Below are 19,590 nucleotides of genomic sequence, written 5' to 3'. Positions count from 1 at the left end.
ATTAACGACTCCCCTGGCGACACATTCAATACAGCAGCACTCCATTTTAATGCCTTAATCTGATAAAACACATGGACCCCACTGCATTCTCTCTCCTTTGTCTTTTAACAAAGTTAAGGAGCTGTCTAGGATGATATAAGGAGATATGACTCCAGACAGAATTGTAAGCTAGTTTTAAGTGGTGCTATCAATTGTATCATATTTGTGCCATGTAGACTGCTGCTTTTATGTTGGATTTAAGAGGACACCTTCAGGGGTTAGCAGTGATAAGTGAGGGACATTGTTGGGTGACTGAGCACTCGATGGTTTAAAGGTACGAGCAAATAAAGGTGGGGCTTGAAGGAGCTGTGTGCCGAGAGCAGGAGCAAATCAACCGATGAGAGCACAGGCTGGCCGAGTCTAAGGAACTGCTGCAGATCATAGAGGAGGGCATCGACAACCTCAACTATAAAAGGAGCTGTTTGAGAGTAAGGGTAGGAATCCACCAAAATGTAGTAGACTAAAAAAAACTAACTTGTCTAATTTTTATTTACTGTTTACTTGGGTTTACAAAAGGGCATTCAGAGACTCTTCTCAGCCATGATACAGAAAGGGACAAAAACAGCCATTGAGTTCATAATTGTGTTTATACTGTTGACTGATAAATTGGTAATATTTCACCAGGCCTTAGGCCTACGGCTCTCACAGATCTGCATGATGGTAGGGATCATGGCGGATAGGATAATTTTAGGGTTCAGTCTAATCTCCTTCAGGGCTTTCCATTTCAATAACGCAACGGGTCCACATCCACCTTGGCACTTCTTGCCTCTTGCCCTGTCCTACCCATAGGAGTCTCTCCAGAAGGGCAGACTGACTGCCATGGAAAAGCTGATGGAGATCTGTGCCTATCTGCCCTACCTGAAGAGCATAAGGCCAAAGCCAGTGAAGATGAGCTGCCGGACTCAGGAGAAGGTCAGGTCCTCTCGGCTGATGGTATACTCTTGGCTGAGTTATATCATTGCATTCTTGAAGCCCACAATTGCTTAGGCTCACCAAACTGTTCTCTCAGCAGATGTGGTGCTTCCTAGTGCAGAGCACCATGAAGGAACCCAGAAACTACAAGATTGTCAGCAGATTTGTGCACGACAGTGCCACGATCTTCTAGCCCACTGAGCCAGACAACTGGGTTGCTTAAATTTAAGTGTTAAAACTAGCATTTACCACCATCCATCAAGAGTTGTTGTGGAAGGTGATGGTCTATACTTGTTACCCTGACTGTGTTTGTGTGCCCGTGTGTCTCACTGAGGATTTCTTACCTCTTTTTCTTCTACTTTGAATGCTTGCCGTAACCCAGACTGTCTGTTGTTGAGATTATGTGATTCACCTGTTTGCAAATTTCCTAAACCATCTCTCTTTTTCTGTCTGACTCATTCTATATTTCTCTTCTCTCTTCTTTGCCTCAGAAGAGGAGGACCCCCCTGGATGCGCCTCAGCATCCAGTTTATCAAAGACTACAAAAAGAAACTGAGAATGCAGAAGCTCAAGAAAAGCAAGAGGCAAGTCCTGCCCTGCCCAGCTGGAAATAATCAGCCTAGAAAATAAACAGCCTGAGAGCGTAGATGTTATAGCTCTCCATCTGTGGTTTCTGAACTGTGAACTTTGTGCTTTTGAAATGAGCACAAGTGTCTCCAAGCGCTGTCTTGTTTTTAATGTGTTTGAGTTGTGCTGGATTTCATTCCATCACCTTATGGTGGCATTGTGTATTCAGTGCCAGACAGCTTCATGTCTGAGCACTAGTTGTGAGCTGCAGTAATGCGATGTAGCTCTGGTGGAGAGGGTACGACAACATGAGCGATGTAGGCAGGTTCCAACAGAAGACAAATATTGCCTTTCTATAAACAAAGTGCAGGTTCTCGAGTTGGAGCCAGTCTGGATTCCCAGGAATGAGTGAACCCTGGAAAAATGGACATGCGTTTCTACTGATTTGAGAGCTGAACGATGTATCTGATGTGGGCGTTCCCCAGCCCAGATACAGACATTGACAGATGGCCTAAAAAACAACATGCATCACATCCTTGGTTTGGAGCAAATTTGATGACCGAGAATGAACTCCTTCAGTGGTTCCACATGGTGCAGAAGAATTGTCATAGACACCAATTGTCATAGATTATCAAAGCAAGACGATAAGCGCCTTGTTTATTATGTTGTGAATGTACATGGTTATTAGGATAAGTTTCATCATGAGAGAATTTAGAGGAAAAGAAAGACATGATGCATTGACCAAAGGAACGGTGCTCTGAGAGTCAGGCTCAGATACACATCTGATCTTTCCTAGAAGTCTAATTAGTAGTCCATCAAATGTAACCAGAACTCTTCAGTTCTGTTTGGAACACAGACTCACTTATGCATAGGATCACTGATTTCAGTGAAAGGTCGTGTCTCACTCACCCATCTGAACCAGAATTTACATTTGCCTTAAAATCACACTGAGAGGTCAGTCACCTGGCTACTAGAAAATCCATTATCCTTCAGCACAGTCCTGCTTTGCTCTTTAAGATAAGATCACTGTTTACATTTTCAAATCAGTCATTGCATTGTTTTCCTGCTACTTTGTGCTGCATCATCTTGATCACAGAGTCCCTGCTCCTCTGCTCCCCGGATTTCTCCCTCTGATGCCACCCCTTTTTGGGCCAACAGTAGCAGGCTCAGGTAAGTGGGTCAAGGACACTCACCGGCATCACAGCCAATTAGCCTCGTGGGTCATCAGTCACATGACACCTCCACACCTCCTGCTGCAGGATTGATACATTAAATTAATAAGGAGGCACAGAAATATAGCTGCTGTGATATTCTTTATTGGTCATGATGCCAGTGGCCATTGGCTACCTCTGGCTGATGAGATTAACATACTTGGTGTCTGCAGCTACTGGATAGCAGAAAAATCAGCAACAGTTAAATTAATAAAATATAACATGCTATTCTATGCGAGACTGGTACTGTTTAATACTATGAAACACTACTGTGTTCACATTCTCCGCAGGTTTCACTAAACACAACATTTATTATGAAGAACTCCTTTTTAGTGACTTCATGCTGCTTCATTGCCTCACCATTAGAAAAATCTTCCTGCAGCTGGTATGTTCCCATGAGCTTATAGCTGTCAATCAATGCTGTATCTGATAAGGGGAGTCTCGCCGGACAGAGTTTACTTTAACTCTTCAGATCCAAGTCAAGCAGATGCATCAGTTATCAGTGAGGGGCTCGAGGGGTCAGATGCAGGGTCCTGCCAGTGTCAGGTGAAGAAGGCTCCAATATCTTGGTGCCATGGAGGTGGCACCTTGCACTTCATCTCAGTGAGGTAATAAAATGATATTGTAAGCAGGAAACTAGGGATGGTCCAGAATAAACTGGTTTCATACAGGAAAGGCCTCTGTAGGCTTCTGCGTAAATCCTCAGGAGGCCTCTTTGACAGGCCTCTAGGGTCCTCAGTCGAGGAGGGAGCCTTGGTTCAAGGGCGGGACTTCCTGGCCAAGCACTGGAAGATACAATATGGACATCGCCAGAAGAACCTATATGGGCCGCCAGTGATATAGAATATGATCTCCTTTTAAAAAATAGAAGTAGTTCAGGATGAACCTAATGGTACCCAGAACTGGTTGGTGTAAGTATTGAATATCAATTTGCATACACTGAATAATGCTTGGTTTGGAGAACAATAGTGGAACCGGAACAAATTTTTATAAAAAAAAATTTCGATGGTTATGAAGAAAATGAATAAAAGGTGTGCCCACCTGAGACTGTTAGACATTCTCTGGACAATGCCTTGTTTGTTACATTGAGCTCAGAATAAAGACAGGACCAGCAATTCTCTTCAATTAATTCCAGAGTCTGCATCTTTATTTTTATTTAGTGTGTATTGAGTAAACAGTCTTGAACTTAGGAAGATCTAGGAACGACATCAGCAAAACTGATGGGGGAACATGCAGATGTGCAGTGAAGAACTTCACTGCAGCACATCTGCACTCTTAAACTACGTTACACAAGCCAAGAACATTTAAAACATTGTGTTACCATGTGCTGCTGGAGGATCCTTGGCCTTGACTGTGTATACAGGGCTCTTATTCAACTGTTGCCACAAAAGAAACAAAAATAGCACACAAGATATGGGCAGTGATATTTTGGAGGAGGCATTGCCTCCAAAAAGAAGGTCTGTGACCCTCAACATTGAAGAGGATGACATTTACTGTTCAAAAAGGGACATTCGGTTGTGAGACGTGGACGGTATGACAAATCCCCCCTGTATATACTGTATAATTGTTCTGCACGATTTTGTTCCACAGTCTGTTCCTGCACATTACAATACTATGATTCCCTGTGAATAATTCTCTATACAGCAATTTACATTCTACCTCACAATATTCTAAATCAAGCCTGAAAAAAGTAGAAAAATTGCAGAAAATTGTATGTGATGTAAATTTTATTAAACTTAGAAAACCTTTATGTTGACTAAATATGAACAAGAGTTTATGAGAAAAATTACAATGGTTACACATCATATAAAATGTTTGAATATTCTCTATAAAGACAAATAAATATTCTGTAAAAATTCAGATTATATAAAAAATGTAAATTCTCTAGAACTCCATAGAAAGAATCTGTAAACTTTCTGCAATACAAATCTGGTCTTTATCTGAGCTCTCTAAGGACAAAATACTACATAACGCTGCCATCTGGTGGTGAAAATGAGTCCTACAACAAAAAAAAGTATTAATTTTAAAAAGAAGAAATACGTAATTGTTATGTGTTTGTTGTAGACATATTACATCATTTTCAATTAAGTTAATGTAATTTCTTTCATGCAATGCTTGAGGAGCTTTCTCATGCTTATGTAAGCATTCAAAATTACATTAAAAGTTAAAATTGCAAAAAATTTTAAAAAAAGAAGCAATTGACTGACTGGTCAGATCGGACATAAGTCGATTTTTAGTCCTGTTTTAAAGGCTGTTATTATCTCTGCAGTCAGCCCATTACTTACGCGTCCCATTAGGGTCTCTGGCCTGCCAAAGTCAACCAGGCTGCCAGGTTCACCAAACCTGACACGGTGTATCACGAGCATATCCTGGTTAAGAAGATGTGGTCAGATCTGACTCCATTTTCAAACCCTTTTTGAAAGACTGATATTACCTGTGTGGTCAGCCTATTACTTACGTGTCCTGTTTGACACAGTGGGTCATCAGGCCATGCTGGATGAGTAGGTGTAGGCACCTCTGAGATTGGACTGTTTTTGTCAGATTTGCGGCCACTTATTACCAATGAGTTCCAGGTATTAACATAACCTGTAACCCTAGACATGCCAAGTCTCCACAGGGTCTGTTTCAAATAAAGCCATTGAAAGTGAATACAGTGAATGAAATCTTTTGTATTTCTGTTCTCCAGGTTGATAATACTAGTAATGCTACTAATCCTGTTCCCTTAATTACTACCAGTGTGCGTATAAAGAGCACAATCTGGAACATTGAGATGACAGGGGCCCCCTGCATGCTTGTATTAAATAGCTACATGCAAAATCATCTTGACTGAAGAGATTTTGGACTTGGCTGTGCTATTCTAAAATGTGTAAAATGGCTAAATTCATTTACATACAAAGATGATAGCCGCTGGACATGGTGACGATGTTATAAAACACAACATTGCTGTGATTGGATGACTACAATAGTGAGATGGATACACAGACTACGAGGTGGTGTAACATCACAAGCTACTGGACAACTATTAGCACTGAGACTACATACTGAATACATGCTGCAATGTAGCTCATACTGAAATCAAAGAGGCTTTGTTAATGTCTTTGTTAATGTCTTCACCATTTCCTGAACTCATCAGTTCAAACAGTCAGCTTGTCCTTCACAAAGTGGGTTGAAGGAAACATTGCATGTACCTTGAAAGCAAAACAAAATAAATGTTAATCATTTATAACCTTTCCTGCCCCATTTTGGCCAAAAGTATTATTAGATTAAGGAGTTATCAAAACATACAGATGCAGAAATACATTACATACCAACAACCATCTATTATACACAAAATACATAAAAGAGTGTCTGTCTCTGAAACCAGTCTCTGCACATATCAAGGCAGTGCTTGGAGGTTTAACTAGACAATTCTCACCACAGTCCAGCATTGTTTTAGTAACCACAGTTGTTTGTCAGATAGATGAAGGACCGCAGGTATAATAGCCAAATGGGTGAACAAGGTCTTTGAAGTTGGCTTGAGTCACACAGGTGAAGGGTTTGGGGTCGAGTCATTGCCTTGGGTCACTGTAGTTCTTAGATGCTTCCAGTCAGACCACACAACAAAGGATTGAACAAAAAAACTGTAGACATAAACATATATAACAAGCAGCACCAAAGTCACACATTCTTCTATTAACCTTGATCTGGTATCACATCAGTTTGAAGAGAATATTGTAATATTATGAACTTGTAATATTATAAACCTTAGCCATTTCAAACAGTAAAAAAATATAATAAATCATGCAACCCTGAACAAACATTAACCAAATTTAAACCTACACCAAGCAGTAGAACAAAATGTTCTTTAACGAGATTTTCACCAAAGAAGAAGTCATTCCTATTTTGTACTGTGCTTCTTTTGAATATGTAAAACAGAGACATCCTGAGCTAATTTAACAGTGTTAATATATATTAATTATATATTATATATGAAATCCCCGTAAAGTGGTATCAGCGCCACCTATTGGTCAGAAACTCTCCAGCCCCCTATATAATGCAGCGTGAACTGGTGGAGCTGCACGGCAGAGGGAGACATAGCTGCTGTGGGTAGGTTCGTCTACCAGTCATGTTCCAAAGTTTGTCCTATTACTTATTATGCTCCGTCTCACCGTTTTTGGCAGATTTCACCACGTTATTACGGAACGTGGATACGTTAACTCATACTGAGATGTGAAGCTTAGTGAATCACACGTGGAGAATTTCTAACAAATAGCCTGTTTTGTATAGACTGGCTATCTGCCCTCTCGGTGAGATTAAATGCGGTTGCTAAACTTGTTGCAGGTGGGTCAGTTTCATTTGTTTTCATTGTGTTTAATTTTTTAACTCAGCTGTTTGCCATGAGGCATAAGTTAATCTGAGCATTTTTGTTTTAGCTTCGAGCTAGCGCTGACTTATCCTAGCTATGTTTTATAGTTAGCTTGAAGTAATTGAGGTTCTTCGCTAGAGGGTGCTGTTCATTTTTATTTATTTAAATTTTTTTTTGTATTATCGATCAGGAAAATATCAATTATGTGGACGTTTTATGTGTATGATATGGAATTTGAGTATATGAGTGAATGTTACTATGTAAATGTATGATTATATGTAGATACGATTATGAGATCATAATTTATAATCAAACAACTACACTATACGATCACAGCTTTCTTTTATTTATATATTTTATTATATTGTTATAATGGAAGTTGTAACATTTACTGGGAGATGCAAGGCAAAGCTAGACATACCTGCTGTGAGCTGGCTAGCTGAGCCCTCGGTGAAATTAAATGTGGTTGCTGAACTTGTTGCAGTGTGGAAAATAAAAGGAAACCCTTTCATCCACAATCTGGTGTGCATTATTGAGTGGGATGGAACACAGAGGTCACACGGGCTATTTTACAATCCCATTTAACCTAAAGAGATGTTGTATAATACAACTCTGGTTTCTGGCTAAATACCTACAATTAGATTGTTATTTATTTCAAATCACTTTTGGTATGCATGTAGCTATAAACATGACACTTCAGGTAAGATAAGAACAAGATAGTTGACCAGCATTACCAATGACCAGAGTGGTCACCCAGTATAATAAGATTGACATTTGACCAGTATGTCCATGTTGCTCGATCATACTGGTTGGATAGCTTGGCCAAGTTGTTTATGCTGCTGGACAGTCTGTCTAGTTGGTATTTGTAGTGCATCAGCTAAGCCATCAAAGTTGAACCAATACGGATCCTTTGCTGGTCTACCAGTTTAATCAGTTGGTTTAACAGCATAAGGTATAAGGTATAACCTGATAAACAAAACATTAGAATTCATGAAATAGAATGTGCCCACAAGTTGCACATCCTAAAAACATCTCCTGTTCTAAACTAAATATTACAATGTCAATGTTCATTGCAGAATGTTTGGTCAGTGTACTCTCATAATAAATGTTACATTATAAATGTTGCATTATATTTCCATTTTCTTCTGTTTTCGGATCACAGTGTTTTGTCCTTTCTGTTGTTTCTGATTGGAACAAACACCAAAGTTTTGCAGCTCTTGTGGGTGTAATGTACAGTTTTTAGAAGAAGCCAAATCTGCACTGTCTGTATCTACGGTTGAGGACTGTGGACCATCTCATGGCACAGGTGATAGTTTAATAAGTTAATACATGTCCCATTGCACTGTTTTGTGTAGCATAACTGAGTGATCTAGTAACCAACCTTTCACAGGTCATTTTCTGTGCAGGCTATTTCAGTGTATAAAACCATTGACGTAATTAAACAAAACAAAACAAAAAGATCTGTATACTACTTACTCAAAGGCTAAAGCTAACAGTATGTGTGTGAAAAACAGTTGATGTTGAGGTAATAAAAGAGTGTTTACAGGGGAAAGAGGCTTACCATTGCATTATGCAGATTAGTAACATAAACAGAAGTGAGTATAAAGATTCTGTGTCCTTTCAGAATGATTTGTGTACAGGGCTTCAGCAAAGGACCCTGGGTAAGCTTTGATGGACCTCAGGGGAAGATATATGACCTCTCCACCAGGCTCAGGACCAGGTCAAGAGACGTCTTCTCTTGGAATGTAGTGGTAACGGGTTCCAGCTGGTGTGGGTGTTGAATATCAGTTTGCATATGTTGACTAATGTATGGTTTGGATGTAGTGCTGGCGAATGTAAACGCTAGTATGTAAAAAAGGTGGGTTGACTACATGATGACTTGTGAGAAATGTATTCTGTTGTGTTGTGGCACACATCCCTTGTGTTGTGTCTGGGTTTGCATGCGTTTCTTGGAAATGTAATTGAAGTCCAACGGAAACGCATGCTTTATCCTATTTTATATAAAGCAGAATTGATTTGCAGATCGATGCCTTCTGATGCCCCAGCTCATGTTCTCCATTGGTCGATGCAGGAACATGGTTGAATATTTTCATGAATGGTTTGCATATATGTGAATACTTGATTCATGTCTGCCATAAACTACATGACACAATTGTAAAGCTATGTTTACCAAACTGTGTACTGTTTTAGCCAAATGATGTGTATGTGTAGAACTATCTAACAAATGTTTAATAGACATAAAGAACAATAGAAAAACCTAGTGGAACGTGCACCTAGGTGATTGGCACAAGAGAAGTGAAAGACCTCCCATTCTTAAGTGAACAGTCTCCAACAGAAACATGACATCCATCCTGCTAGAAAGAACAAATGCAAAGATGCTTGACAAGAGTAAAAAATTATTGAAATTCTCACAAACTGCTTTTAAACTTGTTACATGTGAATCCTTTGCAGATGGCGACACTTGTCAGCCTGTCAGGTTTAAAAGTTTGCTATATTTGACCTTTTTTCTTTTCTTTTCTTTTCTTTTATTCTCTTCCCTTAGATGTAGAGTTTTGCTGATGCTACATTATGGGCTGATTGAGAAGATGTGGACCTTCACAGTCAGACATTTCATCATACTAAGCTTGGGTGCCGTGAGTGCTTTGTGTTGAGCAAAACTTGGCTGGCCACTGGAGGTGTGGACAGGGAAGGAGTGTGAGCTGAATTTGATCCCAGTGATAAGAGTCCCTGTCGGGCACGCGGGGCTGTCTGTGACTCTGGCCCTCATCTATCTTCAAATGCAGACTGAAGACCCATCTATTTGTGGAACATTAAAATGACCACTGACCCTGCTCCTATGTTAACTACCTGATAGTAGTACTTATTGTAAGGTATTGATTATTGCACTGATATTGACTGCTCCTTTTTTGACTAAGAAACGCTAGTAGTTATTGTTTATTGCACTGGTTGTTGTTTTAGGTAGTGCTTATGTACTTTGCACTTCTAGGCATCAGCATTGATCCCTGTATTTCAACAGTATTCTAGTTCAATGGTATCTTGGACTTTACCCTACTGTACTGGTTAGGATTTATTCTATGAGTAAATGACGAAGAACTTTTGTAAGTCGCTCTGGATAAGAGCGTCTGTCAAGTACCGTAAATGTAAATGTTGGGCGAGAGTCTTGCTACCTTATTCCTCCAGTGTGCATGAGGATTAGTGTTCGCTGAACCAAGCTCACGCTGATGTGTGAAAGAGTCAGAGAAGCAGAGTAAAGTCATCTTAAGAACCCGACCGAGGAAGATGAGAGCACTTCTCTACAGTGGCAGAGCAGCTTTTAAAGTGTTGCCATGCAAATGTTTCCTCTAGGGTGTTGTTGCTGCCTTCCTGTTTTGAATGCATAATGATGTGCTCACAGCATGCCTGCTCTGGAATAGTACTGATTAGACTTGTACCAAATCTGAATTGTTCTTTTGAGAGCATGCACAAATTATCCTATTTAAGTAGTCATGTAATACTTGGAGCCCTACATTTGACACTCCACTAAAATTCTCTGCTGTACATGTCAAAAACAAGCTGGTGGCACATCAAAAGGGATCAATCATTCAGCAAGCACATGAGTGGCCCTTAAATCGATTACCAAAAGACAATACAAGAAATAAGGTATTGAACAAGTTTAGGTAGCTAAATGGTAATTCCATTAAATTTATGTCTGTTCACATTGTACCTTCCACCAGACCTGAATACAACCCTGCTCACCTTAATCATGTCATACCCTTTGAGATTACTTGAGTTGCTTTGTAGTTCTTTGAAGTGTTTAGAATGAAAACTCCAGATCATTTAGCCTCCTCTCGAGGTTTCTACCTCATGCTCTAGGGAGTTTTTCCTTGCCACTGTCGCCCTTGGCTTGCTCACTGGGGGCTTGGACTTGGACATTTGTAAACAGTGACACCATCTGTTGTAAAAAGCGCTATATAAATACATTTTGAAATATATTTTTTTTTATTTTGAGAAAATGACACCAGCCTCAGTCTTCTTTCCTTTTTGTCGCTCAGTCCAGAAACAGCGTCAGTGTATTGCTCCTGAATCATGAGTGCTGCCAGGTTTGCTGAATAGTTGGCCAAGAAGACAATAGCAAAGAAGGCCCACACCAGTACCGTGATCTTACTCGTGGTGCCTTTGTGGTTCTCAGTGGAAACTGAATTATTGAAAACATTTCCCCACAGCAGCCGCACTGACTTCCCAGTGGTGAAGGTCGTCCCGCCTGGATCTTAAATGAAGTTTATTTTACAGGTGTGTTTCCATATGTATCAGTCTATAGGATATCAGTAAAATATAAACAATCCCATTTTAATTTTTTTATTACGTTCCATAAGCATTTAGTTATTTATTCTTAGCACTTAGCTACATCTTAATTTGGTATAGGCCCGATTACTGCTGTTTTTCTACTGGTTTTGTGGTTCTCAGACAAAAGGCTCCATTGCTTAAATTCCAAAATGACAAGTTTTTCTGTCTCACACCCAAAACATTAATCAGAGGAAAATAGAGAAAATCCACTTGAGCACTACTACATGAGCACTACCACTTGAGCACAACCACACGAGCACAACCACACGAGCACTACCACACGAGCACTACCACAGGAGCTCTACCACACAAGCTCTACCACACAAGCTAACCACACGAGCTAACTACATGAGCACTACCACACGAGCTTACCACACGAGCTAACCACACGAGCACTACCACATGAGCACTACCACACGAGCACTACCACACGAGCTAACCAAATGAGCACTATCACACGAGCACTACCACATGAGCTAACCACATGAGCACTACCACACGAGAACTACCACATGAGCACTACTACAAGAGCACTACCACATGAGCACTACCACATGAGCTAACCAAATGAGCACTAACATATGAGCACTAACACACGAGCACTATCACTTGAGCACTACCACACGAGCACTACCACACGAGCACTACCACACGAGCTAACCAAATGAGCACTACCACATGAGCACTACCACACGAGCTAACCACATGAGCACTACCACACGAGCTAACCACATGAGAACTACCACATGAGCACTACTACAAGAGCACTACCACATGAGCACTACCACACGAGCTAACCAAATGAGCACTACCACATGAGCACTACCACACGAGCTAACCACATAAGCACTACCACACGAGCTAACCACACGAGCACTACCACATGAGCACTACCACACGAGCACTACCACACGAGCTAACCACATGAGCACTACCACATGAGCACTACCACATGAGCACTACCACACGAGCACTACCACAAAAGCAGTACCACACGAGCTAACCACATGAGCACTACCACACGAGCTAACCACATGAGCACTATCACATGAGCACTACCACTTGAGCACTACCACTTGAGCACTACCACACAAGCTAACAACACGAGCACTACCACACGAGCACAACCACACAAGCTAACCACATGAGCACTACCACATGAGCACTACCACACGAGCTAATCACACAAACACTACCTTTTCAGCCAGACCACAGACACTTGTTTTGTCACGCCAGTCATTAGAGAGTGATGCAGCTATTTTAGGGTTAAAATTAGACCGAGCAAGAGCTCACCTTTGACACTCTCCAGGCTGCGGTTGTACCCTGTGGGACTGAAGTACTCAAACACACATCACGAAGATCATCACCCGCACGGCAGGGCTGAGGGCTCTGTCACAGAACAAGAGAAGAACCTCATGAACTGATGCAGTTTAGACTCGGGGCAGATTCCGCACTATATGGGTCGAGCATTGGGCTATCAATCAGAGGGTTGTTGGTTTGAATCCTAGCTCTGCCATGCAGCCACTGTTGGGCCTTTAAGCAAAGCCCTTAACCCTCTTAGCTCCAGGAAGATACATTGGGAAGCCATTGAGTGCTGCACAATGGCTGACCCTGCACTCTGACCCCAGTTTCCAAAAAAGCTGGACTATGTGAAGACTGCATTTCATTACCTTGTAGTTCTTCTGAGTGAAGACAGTAAATTGAATCCGAATCTTATCTTAGTGATATGATATGAGTTTAGCCACCAGTTTGATGACTGCAATTCCAGGCACACTGATAATGATTTGTACTGAGACTAAAGCAATGTAACTGGTTGCAAGCTTAATTGAACTAGAATACCAGAACATTTCATCAAGATTAAGTAAAACAATGTTGTTACTTCTAGGCAATGATATGCAAATCAGAAGCAAGCACTAATGCCTATGGTATATCTGTGGAATACAAGCCTCATACCTCGAAAGGCTGAGGGAGAGCCTATTCCATTGTTCCTGGACACCATCGCACTGATCCCTGTCTCCACGAAGGGCACAGAGAAGTCCGTGATTTGAGAGCGCTCCTCATTTATAATCAGAGTACCAATGGCCATATCTGATCTCTTACAGACCACCGTAAACAAAAAAACATTATGCAGTGGTCGCTCAGTGGTTAAGGTACTTGACTAATAATCATAAAGTTGCTGGTTCAAGCCCCACCACTGGTGAGTTGCTGCTGTTGGGCCCCTGAGCAAGACCTTTAACCCTCAATTGCTTGAGTTGTATTCAGACATAATTGTAAGTCACTTTGGATAAAAGCATCAGCTAAATGCTGCAAATTTAAATGATGAATTAACAATCTGCATATTAGAATCTATTTGCATTAGAATCTGACCATAAACATCTTTTCATCCGAGTAGTGATCTTTTCATCATAGGAGAACTTGATATTGCATGAGAGTTTCTTCAGGGTGTCGATGCAGAAACCTTCACAGCAAGCTTTGGTGTAGGGCTGTAGTAAGAAAGGGCAGTCGCTGCCTACTGTTTGAAATATAAGGCTCATATTGTTTGTGCAAAGGATATTCATTTCATCAGTGGGGTGCTTCCAGTAAAGCAAACAGCATTGCATATATGTTTAGATACTTCTTTAAGGGTCAGTTCTTTTATAATTTAGTCTTGAATGAAGCTAAAAATTGCATCAGTATGTAATGCCCTTCAGGACCTCATTTTATTCCATATGTCCTTGCTACCAATGTACTTATGTAATTACGTACACAGACTGGTGGCAAGTGCATGATGGAGGAGGAGTTAACCAGTGGCCTTAATGTTTTGCTCACCTATTTTGTATTCAAGATGAGTCATGAAATCTATCAACTATTCAGTAATGAACATATTGTCCTCATATACAAATTGTATTCAACAACTTTGACTATGTTTTTGGATTTCACAAGCTTTCTTTCACAGGCGTTCTTAATTTGGACTCAAGCAGGATGTGAACAGAAAATAAAGAATGGCCATGCAGAATGGCACTTAACTTTGTAATTAAACTTTCATAGTAGGACTCACTACTCAAGAATGACATTCTAATTACCTTTGTTTGCCTTCTCAAGGTTTCTCCTGGCCTACTACATTTCTGGAGCTGGGCTTGAAGAGTAAGTATGTGAAGAGAAAATGACAAATGTCCATTCAGCATAGCACACAACATACTTTATTTAAAAATGCTGAAACTGCATAGTTTATATTATTCACCAATGGCCTGATGTTCCTGAAATATCGTACTTTATTCAGTGGTGCTGATGAAAATGTTTTGGACTTTATGAGCTTTCTGGTTGCTGTATTAGAGGTAGACTCCAACCATATATGAAAAGAGAATGAGACATTTTCAATGTGTGAAAATTCACAGCATTAAACACCATTATTCACAAACCATTATTCATACACATATTTCTATACATATTAGATTGCACGGAATGACTTTGAGTACCTTTCTTTGGTCTTCACAGCCTCCGCTTTCTTGCACACTGCGCTGAGGTCCAAGAGGTGGACTCATACAGTATATGAAGAGAAAAGGAATGGCCATTCAGAATAGCACTCACCATGCTTTCAATGTTTGGGGAATCTGTTGTATCAACTAATGTTTAGTAAAGAACATTCATTATGTACATACCATGTGTTTCAGTGTCTCTCTTTCAATACCTTTCTTCATCTTAAAAAGCTGCCTGCGTCCTCTGCCGACGTACCTGAGATGGGCTCAAACAATATGTGAAAGAAAATTACAAATAACAGTTTAGCTACACACTCACTTTAAGTAAAAATGTGAAAACTCATGGCAACAGTTACTATGCAGTTTGGAAGCTATTGCCACTATGTATCAGACTTTATTCAATAACTTTGATGACCCTTTTTGTCTTAACAAGCTTTCTGCTGACTCAAGTGGTATGTGAAGAGAAGGGGATGATTGGCCATTAAGAATAGAACTCTAGCTCTGTACTGGGAATTTTCACAGTATGAATCACTATTCATGAATATTGACATTTTCCTCACATATGAGTTTATATTTAATAACTTTACCTTTTCTGGCTTTACAAGCTTCGTGTACCAAGGTAACTGAGGCAGACAAAATGTGAAGCATCAGAGTTGGGCTCAGACAGTATGTGAAGAGAAAATGACCAATGACCATAATAACATAATGCAATTTAATTCATTACACTTGTAGAGTGCAATCACTAAATGGTAATTAACATTTTTCCTTAAAAAATGCAATCAATGACTAACATGCCTTTTGTCACCTTCACAAGTTTCCTGCATAACAGATTTGGCAGAATGTTTGGAAGAATAAATCACAAATGACCATTTAGAAAAGCAACATACTGTCATTAACTTTATCAGTAGTGAGTTCTATTAAATATTGCAATGCCCTTTGTAGTGAGGCTGCCATAGCAACAACTGGCAATGCAAATAGATGTGTCATTAATGCGGTGACTATAACAGGTTCCTCAACCTGGATTGATTAACCATGTATGGCTCACCACCAGAGACTGTGGTACATATAACAGTCCAAAGTAACTATTTATAATGCCTCACTTGCCTCCACTTGCCACTGACACATCTGACTGGTGTTATGAAGGTGCAGGTCGTTCAGTTCTGAGCTCATGCTGGACTGCTAGAGCAGAAAAGCACTGTAGCGTGTGGAGAACAGGCCACAAGAACCATGGCGATAACTATGTGCAGAGGAGAAATGGCAGGTGCCGTGTGTGAGCTTACTGTACTGTGTGTGAGAGCATTTCCTACCATGTGATCTTATTTGGCCTGGATTTTAGCTCAAGTTTTTGACTGAGAGCGGCAGGTTTATTGTTACAATTTAAGAACCATAAAATTAAACACAGTCAGAGGAAAATCTGCTTCTGAGTTTCAAGCACAAAGGGCTTCAGTGACATTTAACATGGTCACCATCACGCATGCGCATGAATCACTTCAACAGTACATTTCATGATAAACTTTCCACACCAAACCTAATAAAACCCTGCCATAAAATTCTACATGACAAAAGTTCATAGAATCATGAAAACAAAAAATCTTAATTAAATTAAAAATATTTTTTCACCCCACTCTCCTTTCATTCAGGACACAACCTACTCCGCCGCACCTCTGCTATTGTCCCGTGTCCCATGTAGCCCCAACTAGAACACGAGCCACACTGCATCCACTCACACTTTAGCCTGTGGCTTTTTGACACCGTTCATCGCTCTTATACACTTGCTCATGAGCGACGGGGACTCCCCCTCCTTAATTGCACGGGTTCTGCGCGTGCGCCTTCTCGTCACTCGTTCACTTAGTCCTATTGACTTTCCACTACATCACACCATGCCGCCATAGCTAGATCTGCTGGAGTCCGTCTTTGAACGTACAAGAACTCTCCAGCATAATGCTTCCGTGTTGTGTTAGTACCAACGCTCCGGCTGGATGGGCGCATGACGACGTGGACTCCGGATGGAGGACGTGACACGACGTGACGCAATGTCATACCGAGGACAGTGAAGAAGTCAATGATCCAACTCAGGTCCGGCCATGCGTGCACCTTATCCTCAGCTGCTAGGAACTACCCAGAAGGCACGTGAAACCAGCAAATAATGGTGGACCTATGACCAGTGAGGCACACATCATTATCAGGGTTTCTGTTCTCAGAACTGCAACGTGTCCACTCACCCCGACGCCAAATATGAGGCGGTAGAAGACGTGGAAGGCGACGTCCACTAGGAACACAGGGCTGTAGCTCTGTATGTAGTGCTCGACAAACCTGGTAGAAGGTGACAGAGGGTCAAATCACTGCAGCGTAACATAGATCTTCTTTAGAATGGTCTCGTACAGCATGCTCAACCCAGGGTTCCTGACTAAGTTTTAGCTTCAGAACACCCAGGTTTAGTTACTCAAGCTGTGTTATTTAATCCCTGTGCATGTGCCCATTAAACTGTTATGCTTGCAGCAGTCAGTTGGTCAGTCAGATGAAAAATGGAGGGGTTTTAAGCAGGGCTTACATTTCATCCATGGATCAAGAAATCACACCGAATTTTAATCTCTCTGTTGAATGATGGGTTGTGTATGAAAGGTCAAACTCTCTCACATTTGACCTAATAGCTACATATGTTATGCAGGAGCTACATGCATGTCCAATTTTGCTGAATATAATGTACAGATGAGTCCAATCTACAGAAACCAAAAGTCTGTGTATATGAACACCTGAATGTTGAGGTTGTGAGCAGATCGCCTTAGTGAGGAAGAGAAAAAGTGAAAAAATGATTGTCTGGTCATGAGGATGTATGTCACCACCGAGCAAACATTGGCACCGAGTGTGAGCAGCATCTGACAGGAAAGGGGAAACATGAGCTGAAAAGAAACCATTCATACTAGAGGACGAACTCAGAGCAGCTTCCTGCTGACAGGACTGCAGCTAGCAGGTCGGCATCCTGTATGGACCCGTAAGCGTCAAACTAAGCTGCACCTCACAATTTTAATCAGTAATTCAGTACTAATGCAGTAGTTCAGTAATAATACAGTCAGGTATATGAAGAAGTATTGAGTTTTGAATTTTAAAAGGTTGACATAGGGGCAAAACTTTCCCATGGGGACATGCCCACCCAACCCATTAAATACACCCCTCACACCATCCAGCCTAACATTATATGAGTAGTGTGAGCAGGAATTATTGGGGGGCACACATCCCCACCCGCCGAATCATATCAATGGGTTGTTGTAAATGAGGCAGGGGGGGTTTACAAATGAGTATCTTTCCAGGCAGGTATTGAGCAGCAATAACAGAGATGGCCCACATTCTCAATGAGCTCCTGAGACTGAACACAGACTCCATGTTTATGCCCTAAAAACAGACGTTTCATGGGGCACGTACGACTTTATCATCCAACATAACCTGCAGCAGGCGTAGGCACCAGCTCACATCCACCCGGCTTCCTAAAGCAGTAATGCAAAGCGCAAATTCTGCAATGAATTTGAGTGTTCCCTGTGCTAGTTCAGGCCTCTTCTCAAGCCCTTCACAGGGGTAACATCAAACCCCAAGCAAAGGCTAAGCAGGAATGGTATCAGGGCAGGAGAAGCGCAGGAACACAGAGAACACTAAACTCTTAAGGAGGTCTGACACAGGTACATACACAAGGTCCGCCATAACCATCTCAAACTTACCTGTGGCTGCACCCAGGTGGGTCTTGGGAGGACATGCGTGCAGCTGAGGGCTTTGTGCCCAGACCAGCATCATAAATCCTCTTATGGAGCACAGAGAGAGGTGCAGAAGAAGAGCCAGCTGAGGCGCTGGCTGCACATTCCACTCATCACTGAGGCTTCTCAGGGCTTCCCCCTACTGCTCTGATGCTTTACTGTTACCATCTTAACAGCAATAACATGCTGGTTTTGGGATTTCACCCGAGACTGTCCAGTTTCAGAACGTTACAGAATATCTGTGACATCACGCTTAGCCTGTTGCCATGGCTGCACTGTACTAAACACACACCTTCCAAAACACAGCAAGCTACTTGGTGATGTGCATCCTCGCACCTGCATCACAGGAGCTAATGAGTGAATACTGAAGGAATTAAGGTCATTTGGTTAACTTCCTGTAAACTAACCCAGCCAAAAGGCAAACGCAGTACAGCATTAACCACCAAGCTTTTGCTTTACCTAGTGTATAAATGACAACCAAGTAAAACAAATGTCTATGCTATAGGGTTAGTTTATGACCCAAGAAGTGTACCTTTTTTTTTTTTTTGTTTAAATTTACACACATACTTACTTGCTGGAGACAAACGTCTTCTAACCAAGACATTAAAGGATTGAACCAGAGATATAAATAAGATATAGAAATAAATTAGTAAAATGAACTCTTGGATTACTGCCTTTCAGTTATCTTTAGAAATTCTTTCCTTTTTTGTTTATTCCTTTCCACTTTACATTTCCAGTTTTATTAGCAATTGCATTTATGGAACTTTTAGGTCATCATACAAATGTCTACATGAGTGGGGGGAGAAAAAAAGAAAAGCAAATAGACAGAACGTACCAGAGTCTCCGAATACTGGAACAGTATTTAATGGTTATCTCAGTTATGGATATCAAGTTATTTACAGACGGAATCAAAACCAAAAAAGCTCAAGAGAGGTCTAGAAAAAAAAAATGGAATGAGGCAAGAAAAAGAACTCAAACAGAAAAATCAAGATGAT

General features: G+C 41.0%; 2 long non-coding RNA genes across 2 annotated transcripts; one reads left to right on the top strand and one right to left on the bottom strand.

The window, feature by feature from the left end:
• Positions 1–6,815: 6,815 nt before the first annotated feature.
• Positions 6,816–8,796, top strand: LOC113590901. The gene is made up of 3 exons (XR_003412142.2): positions 6,816–7,049; positions 8,237–8,380; positions 8,699–8,796. It is a non-coding gene; the product is annotated as an uncharacterized LOC113590901 (long non-coding RNA).
• Positions 8,797–14,493: 5,697 nt separating this feature from the next.
• Positions 14,494–14,916, bottom strand: LOC113590892. The gene is made up of 3 exons (XR_003412141.2): positions 14,853–14,916; positions 14,618–14,700; positions 14,494–14,507 (listed from the first exon to the last, which is right to left on the bottom strand). It is a non-coding gene; the product is annotated as an uncharacterized LOC113590892 (long non-coding RNA).
• Positions 14,917–19,590: the final 4,674 nt, after the last annotated feature.

The sequence above is a fragment of the Electrophorus electricus genome, chromosome 9 (assembly GCF_013358815.1).
Source record: "Electrophorus electricus isolate fEleEle1 chromosome 9, fEleEle1.pri, whole genome shotgun sequence".
NCBI lineage: Eukaryota > Metazoa > Chordata > Actinopteri > Gymnotiformes > Gymnotidae > Electrophorus > Electrophorus electricus.
The sequence above is the reverse complement of the archived record's forward strand: the minus strand, read 5'-3'. Positions and strand labels throughout refer to the sequence as shown.